At 40.8% G+C, this 9,619-nt stretch overlaps 1 long non-coding RNA gene and 1 pseudogene across 1 annotated transcript; one reads left to right on the top strand and one right to left on the bottom strand.

Moving 5' to 3' along the window:
- Nucleotides 1-790: 790 nt before the first annotated feature.
- Nucleotides 791-6,820, top strand: LOC131462821 (extracellular calcium-sensing receptor-like; annotated as a pseudogene).
- A 1,467-nt stretch (nt 6,821-8,287) lies between these two features.
- LOC131462455 (uncharacterized) lies at nt 8,288-9,310 on the bottom strand. The gene is made up of 2 exons (XR_009240879.1): nt 9,203-9,310; nt 8,288-9,127 (listed from the first exon to the last, which is right to left on the bottom strand). It is a non-coding gene; the product is annotated as an uncharacterized LOC131462455 (long non-coding RNA).
- Nucleotides 9,311-9,619: the final 309 nt, after the last annotated feature.

Consider the following 9,619-nt stretch of genomic DNA (forward strand, 5'->3'; position numbering starts at 1 on the left):
GATACAAAATTAAAAAAATGACCAACTACCTCTTGAGTGTAGGTCATGACACCAAGAAGGATTTTTTCATTGATTTTAATATGATATCACTTGTTATATGTAGGAAATACGAATTTTGCATTTCATAGTGATCATGCAAATTCACTGTGCTGCCGCAGCCACACCTTGTAAGGCAGCTTGGAACTTTTAGTAACTTTTCATGTTTAATGTTTAAAGATCACACAGATGATCTGTACAAGTCTTCAGAAGGAGTTACACTCAATAGGTCACTTGATCTTTGTCAGTTCTTGGTCTGATCACCCTGCCAAGTTTCATGCATGTACTGTAAATGAAACCTTGTACCATTTGCCATTGTAGTGACACTTCAGTTTGTGCAGAGCACCATGGAATCATATTAGCACAAAATTACAAATATGAAGTAATTCAATTTCAGAAAAGTACAGTACTTGAGTCTTTACTTTCATCTTTTTGACAGTGATCAAACAGAAATCATGAGAGACACAACTGTCTGTTGCCTCTTTACATCAAAAAATAAATAATAACTGGTACATAATCATATGAGACTGTATTTGTCTGTGTATTTCTCTTTGTTTTTTCTTTGGTTAGGGCCTCAGCTTTTTCCCCATAGTTTGCATTAACCCACTTTAGTTCCTGATTGTGGATCACTGTCCAATCCAAAGCCACTCTGTCATTAATAAGATGCCAGACTGAGAAGGTGTAATACTACATTATAAAGTGCCTTATCTTTTGCTCTGTCCCTCTCATTCTCCTCTCAGCACAGAGAAACATTATGACTTCACTTGCTTTATTTTCTTTGCTTTACTTTGCTGTCAGTGTCCTCACTTTAACTGATAGCTCACTTTCCAGCATCACCACTGCAGCTCCACCAGCAGCCTCAAAGTGCACTCTTCTAAACCGCTTCCAGCCAGACTTTGTGGTCCAGGGTAACTATGTCATCGGTGGGATTTTCCCCATTCATTTTAGTCTGAAATTGCCAGACCTCAAAGGCACCTACAGACCACCACCGATAAATTGCAATGCGTGAGTTTCATAGACAATAGTGGGAGGATTTTACTTACTTTTTCCTGTGAATTATCTAATTTTGCATTCTTATAAATATAAAATGGACTGAATGTGTTTATAATCATTAGATTAACATTAAATTAACACACTACATTCATCTGTATCAGCCACAAATTTAATCCCAGAGTTTTCCGGTGGGCTCAGACTATGAGACTGGCAGTGGAGGAGATAAACCAGAATCCAGTGCTGTTGCCGAATCACACACTGGGCTACAGAATCTTTGATTCATGTGCACATCCACTGACAGGAAAGAGAGCTGTTTTATCGATGCTGAATGGAGTGAGTGAGGAAAACTCTTCTATGTGCACAAATGCCTCATCAATCCTTGCTGTGATTGGGGCTTCTGGATCCGCTCAGTCTATTGTTGTGTCAAGAATCCTGCAAACATTCAGGATCCCCATGGTAACATGGTGACTGTTATTTATGTCAATCAACACAAAAATGTTCTTCTTTTCTTTTCTCAGTAACACTGCACTCTGTTTTTACACAGATCAGCTACGCTTCTTCATGTGCATGTTTGTCAGACAGACAAAAATATCCAACCTTCTTCAGAGTAATTCCTAGTGATGACTACCAGGTAAAATGTAAAACATGTGGTCAGTTATTGTTTTCAGTCAAAGCTCTACTACTCCGTCATCAGAAATACTTATTACAACTACCTTTAAAGCTTTAAACTGTCAAATTTAAACTATGAATAAAAAAGAGGCAAATCTTCAAACACTAAGAAATGGATTTAAATATAAGTATATATAGCATATATATGTATATACATAAAGCATATAAGTTTTCCTCTTTCTTATATTATGTTTGTGTTCTTTTCAGGTTTGGTCATTATAATAATCGCGGTTGATAATCCTTTCTTGTTATAATCCTTATTTTTTATTTTTTTTATTTTTGTTGTTCTGTATAATCCTATGTTTGTTGATGTCTGAAGTCGTTCTGCTTGTTTGAGAGTCTTACATATACAGCACTGCTTACATTTTATTAAGATGGAACAATGCTTAGATGTTGTGTCCCTATTCAATAACACATCAACATTTCTTTGTTCTGCCAAACTTCCACGCTTTATCATTTACAGAATACAGACATGTTATAACAGGGCACAACACCAAATCATTTATGAAGATATTGCTTTTCATTTATGAACGTTTTTTAATGTCTGTGATATGAAACTGAGTGAGTTGATTGTCTTTTTCTGTTGAGCCCAGGTGAAAGCCATTGCACAGCTGCTGGTTCACTTTAACTGGACTTGGGTGGGGCTGCTGCGAGGAGACCATGATTATGGCCGCTTTGCTGCAAAAGGTTTATTGAGAGAATTACAGGACACCAAAGTATGTGTAGCTTACCAAGAAATTATTCCTCTGCTCTACACTCGCCAGATGGGACTAAGGATCATGAAGGTATGAAAACACTGTGGGCACTGTTGACTTCTACCTTTAAATGTTAAGTGGTCTGTACACTAGCTGCTTTACACTACAGTCATTCACCCATTCACATAAAATCAAACATCTATATATTGCATGTATGTGGAGCACATTTTTTATCACACTTCTTTCAAACCCATTCACACACTGCTGGCACAGTAATGTGAGGTTAAGTGTCTTGCCCAAAGAAACATCAGCATGTAGACTCATGGAGCCAGTAATCAACCCCTCAACCTTTCAGTTGAAAGACAATTCACTCTACCACTGACCCACCATTGTCCTTTTAATGTGTTCTTATCTAAAGATAAAATAATAACAGCCTCTGGAACTCTAGGGGCTGGGTAGAGTGGTGATTTGATGCTAAAAAAAATGAACTAACGTTTGTATAGTGCTAATGAGTTTCTGACAAGCACAAAGCACATTTGTGCTGCTAACACATATTAACAGATAGACCCATTAAAGCTCCTATTCGTGGACCTACCTTGGTCATTATATTTAGACACTCTAGAAGAAAACTGTATCTTTTTCTCACTTTCATCCATTTATCTCATCAGGCCCATATTAGATCCAGAAAGGAGAAGATAGTCATGACATGAATTGTAACTCTGTAACCATGTATCAATAAACCTTTCCTTAGAACATCACTTAACTAAGTCCACATCGGTCAGTAAATGTGCTTTCAATCAAAAAATCGACAAAGGGATCAGAATTGTAAAACATGAGACAATGTCCAGAAAATGAAGAGCTCATGTCAAGAGGCAATGTTAGTACTAAAGTACACCAGGAAATGATGAATCATGTAAACAAAAACATGACCTGACTTTGGCAAATAAGTATTTTCTTCAAAATGAGTACAACAGAATAGAATAGAATAGAATAGAATAGAATAGAATAGAATAGAATAGAATAGAATATAAACTTTATTTGTCCAACACCAAGTGGTGACAGAAATTTTTCTTTGACAGGGCTCAACATCGCCCTTTACACACACACACACAAGACATTAAAAAGAGACCTAATCAAAAATACACAAGGAAAAAAGTACACCAAATAAAAACTGACTAAACAACACACATTGATATTCAAAAGAAATAAAAGTACCAGCGGCAGATGGAGTTACTGAAATTCCTCTGCTGTTGAGGTTTGAAATATCAAATATACTAAGATCTATAGACATACTAGTTGTTTTTCATTGTGTACATCTGGGTTTTTCTTAATGTCACTGAGTTTTGTTTTTGTCTCCTTGTAAAACCCTGTCATCTATATAATCTGACCCTCTGTAAAGGTGATGCGTAGCTCTACTGCAAAAGTGGTGGTGGTATTTTTAGGCGATTTGTTGATGACACCTTTCATGAGAGACTACATGACTCAGAACATCACTGGAATCCAGTGGGTGGCGAGTGAAGCCTTGGTCATGTCATCAGTCCTTTCAGGGAAAGAGTATTACCCTTACATGGGAGGAACCATTGGGTTTGGCATCAGAAAAGGTCATATCTCCAGACTGGGTGACTTCCTGCAGACAGTAAACCCTAAGAGATATCCTGACAATGTGCTGGTGCATGAGCTGTGGGAGTCTCTGTATGGTTGCAGTCCTTTTCCATCCTCTGTCACCCAGATGCCGCCCTGCTCTGGTCAGGAGTCTCTGCTGGAACAGCACTCAGCCTACATGAATACATCCAGCCCTAAAGTCGCCTATAATGTCTATAAGGCTGTATATGCCATTGCCCATTCCCTGCACAACCTCCTTCTCTGTCAGCCAGGGAGGGGGCCTTTCCAGAACAACTCATGTGCTCAGAGCAACGACATACAACCTTGGCAGGTAACTGTATAATCCACTATTTTTTACCATTACACACAGTGGGTCAAAGCCCAATGGTGGGCCTTGTAAGTATTGTAGGTGGGATTCAGACCATGATAACTATCTCCCATTTACCAAAGTCATGTAACATACTGTACATATTACATATTTTCTGTGTTCTAAAAAAAATCTAAATATATTTAAATCTTATTGAGATTGAGATGTGTTTATGAATATTTATAAATAGTTTGTTGCTCCATTGCTAACACAGCACTGGACTTCTCACTTATGGCCAAAAAGATAATTACAATTATTTCTGATCAATATTGACATTGATTTACTTAGCAATGTGGGTCAACATGTTTTCATTTCCATGTGATGTGTTCACTTTAACGTTATGTTACATTTCTACTGCTGTGCCAATTAAGAGAGTATTTTTAGGGGCCTTAAACCTTAAAACTCTGAAGAAAACCTTCAATTTAGTGTTTCATTTTGCGCATTTCCTAATTTTCAAGCTACAACACTACCTCCAGGAAGTGAACTTTCACATTGGTGGGGAGGAGGTGGACTTTGATGCCAAGGGCGACTCTGTACCCTATTATGATATCATCAACTGGCAGAGAGGCACAGAAGGAAACATTGAATTTGTCAATGTGGGTTTGTTTGATGGAACCAAGGCTGTGGGAGAGGAGCTGTTGATCCAGGAGGACAGGATAATGTGGGCAGGACATCAGAGTGAGGCAAGCTGCTCACACTGTGTTTTTACCTTCATCAGATGCCAACTGTTGAAGTTCTGTAGGTTGAGATGGAGGTAAGTCAGGTGGACAGAACAGACTGGATCTGATACAGGGTCATTTGTTTTTATATACAACGGAGATTAAAAACCCAGCTGTGATGTGTTTGGTGACCTACTATCCACTGTTGTTTTCCTCATGGATCTTTCTTTATGGAATGTAAGAGTGAATGGTTGTTTGTCTCTGTATGCTGGTCTGGTGACCCGTCCTGGGTCTGATCCCGCCTTTTGTCTTATGTCAGCTCGGATTGGCTCTGGCTCATTGTGACCCTCATGTGCAAGATATTGCGGTAGACAATGAATGAATCATTCTTCATGACATTTAATGCTTCCGAAAGAGCTCTCATAGATCTACAGCTAAATATATTTAACAGAACCACAGGTTATGGAATAGCTTATGGGCAGGAACCCAGTCCTCAGTGTACAGCTTGTAACCATGTGACCATCAAAAGGTTGTTTGCTAACTACCGGCATACCTGTAAACTAGACTGACATCTGCAGGCCAAATATATATAACATATATAACATAAACAAATAACGTATAGTCACAAATACTTTATTTACAAGTGGTTTTGAGGAATTTTTCACCTGCAGATTATTAGCACATGGTCTTTCCACTCTAGGTGCCAGTGTCTGTATGCAGCGCCAGTTGTCTTCCAGGCTCCCGGAAGGCTGTCCGTCGTGGGGAGCCTATCTGCTGCTTTGACTGTGTACCATGTGACAGCGGCAAAATTAGCAATCAGACAAGTGAGTTTGAGCAAAACAATAAAAAGTCAAAGCAAATCCATTAATATAATTGTAGCACAGAAGTAATGCAATACTGAAAATTGTTCATACTTTCTTCCCTTTAGACTCAGTAGATTGTGCAATTTGTCCTGTAGACTTCTGGTCAAACAACGACAGGACAGCCTGCATCTCCAAGAAAGTGGAGTACTTGACCTTTGATTTATTGGGAATAGCCCTGACAGTGATGTCTGTGGTGGGCGCCTCCTTCACTCTGGCTGTCTGTGGTGTCTTCTTCTGTCACAGACACACAGCCATCGTCCGTGTGAATAACTCTGAGCTCAGTTTCTTCATACTATTTGCACTGACTCTATGTTTCCTGTGTTCTCTGCTTTTCATTGGAAAGCCAACATATTGGTCCTGCATGCTGCGCCACACTGCCTTTAGCATCACATTTTCACTGTGTATTTCTTGCATCCTGGGGAAGACCCTGGTGGTACTGGCTGCATTCAGTGGCTGGGGCCTAAGCAGCAGAGGACCATTATCTCCAGCTGTACTCTGGTTCAGGTGGTTATCTGTGCTGCCTGGCTCATTGATTCTCCCCCGTTTCCATCCAGAAATACACAATATGAACATTCAAAGATCATACTGGAGTGTAGTGTGGGCTCTAGCCTGGCTTTCTGGTGTGTTCTTGGATATATTGGTCTACAGGCCTGTATGTGCTTTGTATTGGCTTTTCTGGCTCGAAAGTTGCCGGGAAACTTCAACGAGGCCAAGTTCATCACATTCAGCATGCTGATCTTCTGTGCTGTGTGGCTAGCATTCATCCCTGCTTATATCAGCTCCCCTGGAAATTATGCAGATGCAGTTGAGTCATTTGCCATCTTGGCCTCCAGCTTTGGCTTATTGTTCTGCCTGTTTGCTCCAAAGAGTTACATTATTTTACTGAAGCCTGAAAAGAATACAAAACAGCACCTGATGGGGAAAGAAAAGAAATGATGAAACACAAATTAACCCAAGGTTATTGAATCAGTAGCAAATGGACTTGTAGATTTCTTCCAGTGATTTATGGATGACTAACCATTTAAAAAAAAAAAAAAACACCTTTGTTAGTCAATGTTGTTTTGATATTGATAAAAATGATTAAACGGTGGTGGTGTGAGATGTGAATAATTATTTAGCTTAGCCATTAACTTGAACATAACTTGGGTTAGGGTTAGGTTAGGGGAGAACATGGTGCAAAGCATGTGCAAAGCATTTGGACAACATGCATGTGCAGTCTAAACACAAATGTTTGGTGCAGATTCAACCATGTGCAGCCACATTACAGCAAATACCAGTGTCATGATTAATTGTCATTCACTGTAATGTGCCCACACAATTCCACAAAAATAACATTTTCATAACTTGTTATGTATTGGTGCCAATATGTGTTACACATATCTACCAGTAGGGGGCACCAAGCAAGTGGTGTATGTTTACAAGCTCTGGTTACAATAAAGAAGAATAGAGGAAGTGAATAAATCAGCCACAAACATGTCGACGTAGCTCTGTGTGGGTATGTGAAATCATTCATTCTGACGGGGCGGTAACTTATAATGTCTTTCTCATTTTATTAGAAACCCATGACAATCCAGAGTGGAGACCAGGACACAGAGTTGCAGTCTTTCATGCTTCTCTGTGCTTCTTTTCGAGCAGTCACCAATTAAAAACCCCATAGAGACTGTGTCTATCCCTTAACCTACTAAAGTAAAAACTGAAGAAAAATAAATCAATAAGAGACTGACTGGTACACTGCGTGTCGCCAAGCCCCTCAGTCTGCAGCAAGGGCTGACCACTGACGGTGGTCAATGTTACAGGATAACAGTGATTTCTTCAGGGAGTCCTTGTATCTCTTCTTCGGTGCTCCTCTGTTGCGGTGCCCAGCGGAAAGTTCACCGTAGATGACGATTTTGGTTCTATAAGACGTAGGTGTTGTCTGTATGTGATGCACGACTCCGAACCGTACAGGAGCATAGTCAGTACCATAGCTCTGTAGATGCTGACTTTAGTGCCTTTCTTCAGATGCTTGTTGCTCCAGACCTGGCTGTAGAGTCTACCAAAAGCACTGTTTGCCTTTGCCAGTCTGTTATCAACCTCCTTGTCAATTTTTGCATCAGAGGAGATGGTGCTTCCCAGGTAAGTGAACTGCTGGACTGCCTTCAGTTCTGTATCACCAATCGTGATGTAGGGTGGGCGGTACTCCTCCTGGGGGGCGGGCTGGTAGAGAACTTCTGTCGAATGAGTTCTGTTCCCGGTGTGGCGACACGAGGTATGGGGAGGTGCCTTTTTAAGGCAGCATCGATAAATTTAATAGTTGCCAGACAACGCCACCCTGGGAATTTCACCCAGGGATTTCTTATAAGTAGACTAACCCAAATAAAGCAAGGCACTGAGGTTCGTTATGCAACGAGACAGAGACGGCAGTTCAATAATACAAAAACACTTTTATTTACACAAATTTCTATTTTAAAAATAATATAAAAGAATTACTCACGTAAGGGGACATATAAGGGGAACCAATCAGTGCTGAGACCTACAGCGATAAACCGTATCCAAAATAAAAGGGGATCCCAGGAACACCACACGTGAAGCAAATAAAAGTAAACAAAACAAAGAAGCTACAAAGTGCTAACACAACAAAAAGGGGACACCGTGACCAGGACACCAATCCACCACCGTAGGCTCAGCACCTGAATGGGGGCGACCAGAAAGCAACAAATTAGACTACAACAAATAATGAAACAAAACAATAACTAATAACAAAAGAGAAATCAAAGAATTAATTGTACAGGAATTATAATAATTAGACCCAATGACAAATAAACAAAATTCTATATAAAAGCAACTGGAAAGCAACCCATAATAACCCAAAACTAACAGAATAATTGTAATTATGGGTTACAGCAAAACAAATTACAAACGAAATCAAAGAAATAACCAGAAAGGAACAAAATCAAATGTATATTCCCACACTGTCCTCTCATGCAAGTACACACACACACACACACACACACACACACACACACAGTTTAAGATGAAGCTGCGCCAACTATCGGAGACGCGTTACCAAGCGACCGGCGGAGCGGCAAATGCCGATGCAAGCGAGGCGATCAGTTCTTCAAACACACAGTTCCAATGAGGCACAGCAATCAGTCCAAATAATCTCTTTAAATGAGGCAAAGAAGTGAAGAGACAAAGCGGAAGCAAAGCAGCAGCGGTTCTAGGAGCGGATTAGTCGGCGCTGCGCCGTTACGGTCAGTCGTCCTACGATGAAGTGAACAAACAATGAGCAACTTATGAATGGCTGGAGGAGGAAGCTAAGACCACTGCACTACATACCGATCAGGCGATCCCGGCCAACACAGCGTGGGACGGAGGAATCACGCTCCCCGAGAGCGACCAGCGGCGGACAGTGAGCGGCACACAGCGCGGCGCACACAGAGCGGGACACAGCAACACCCAGGTGGACCTTTATAAAACAATAACATTAGCACTGGATGGGCGACATACGTGAAAAGTGCAGCCGGCAGCCCACCTGTAACCACACGAACGCGGAAATGGAGGAAGCACAGGAGTGACGCGACCCAGCCTCCAGCAAGCAAGGGGCTGACAGGTGCTTTACGCCCGCCTTTATGTGGCAGTCTCCCACGGTGATTGGGTGGAACTGCAGCACACCTGACAGTTACCAGGACAATGAACTACGTATTGCCACAATCTGCCCCCATCAATTGAATCGTCGTCCCGACGATGGAATAA

This window comes from Solea solea, chromosome 7 (assembly GCF_958295425.1).
Source record: "Solea solea chromosome 7, fSolSol10.1, whole genome shotgun sequence".
In the NCBI taxonomy this organism is placed as follows: Eukaryota; Metazoa; Chordata; class Actinopteri; order Pleuronectiformes; family Soleidae; genus Solea; species Solea solea.